Consider the following 903-nt stretch of genomic DNA (forward strand, 5'->3'; position numbering starts at 1 on the left):
GGAAAGTGGTGTTTACCCTACGGCAGCAGCTGGGAAGACGCTCCCACACTTTGCACATTTTCTTTGTGCCACATCCTGGTTTTGTTACCATTATTCCCATACTCAAAACAGGGGGATGATAAACCAGATCTGCCTTAAGCAGCCATGCCCCGGTCCTGTGTCAGCAGACACGATGCCTTCGCCGCTGTGGCAGCCCCTGTCAATCACAGCACCAAAGCCACAGTAGGAAGCGCATGTATTTCTATTTACAATTACCATCAACAGGGGAAGTGGGGGAAATCCCTCACGGTCAACCCCAAAGATATCTCTTTGTCTAGCCACTTCTCCCCGTTAACAGGGGGAAACAAAAGCAGGAAAGGCTATTTAACAGCGAGGAAAAGCTCCTCTCCACCATATTGGATTTTCTTCCCCCCTTCTTCAAACAATGCCTTTTATTTGTAACCTGCAATCCACCCTTCAGCCCCTACTAAACCCGCAGCGAATCAGCTAGTGGTGGCCCCAGGCATCTCCCCGGTTCGAAGGAAGAAATCCCCACCAGCAAACCTCACGGGCAGTGGTACTGCCATTTTTTCTTTTTTTTTTTTTTCCCCTCAGCAGGCAAACCGCCGCACAGAGCTGCTTTGTTGTTTGCCAGTAGGAAAGAGAAGAGCCTTTTGTAAAAGTAGCGGTTTTAGTGAGAATTCCCTGGCTAAGGTTTGTACTAGTCTGACCTTTCCTTAAACTGTATGCAGCAGTCTTTTTTTTTTTTTTTTTTTTTTTGAAGTGGGGGGGAAATCAGACAAATTTGACAGGCGTGCAGGGCTCGCCCGCCTCCCCATCCCCCTCCTGCTGCAGTCAGGGCTGGATGGAGAGCCGAAGGCTGCAAAGGCGGAGCGGGGAAAGGGAGAGGGAGGGGGGGGATAA

This window comes from Fulmarus glacialis, unplaced genomic scaffold (genome assembly GCF_000690835.1).
Source record: "Fulmarus glacialis isolate BGI_N327 unplaced genomic scaffold, ASM69083v1 scaffold5729, whole genome shotgun sequence".
Taxonomy (NCBI): Eukaryota; Metazoa; Chordata; class Aves; order Procellariiformes; family Procellariidae; genus Fulmarus; species Fulmarus glacialis.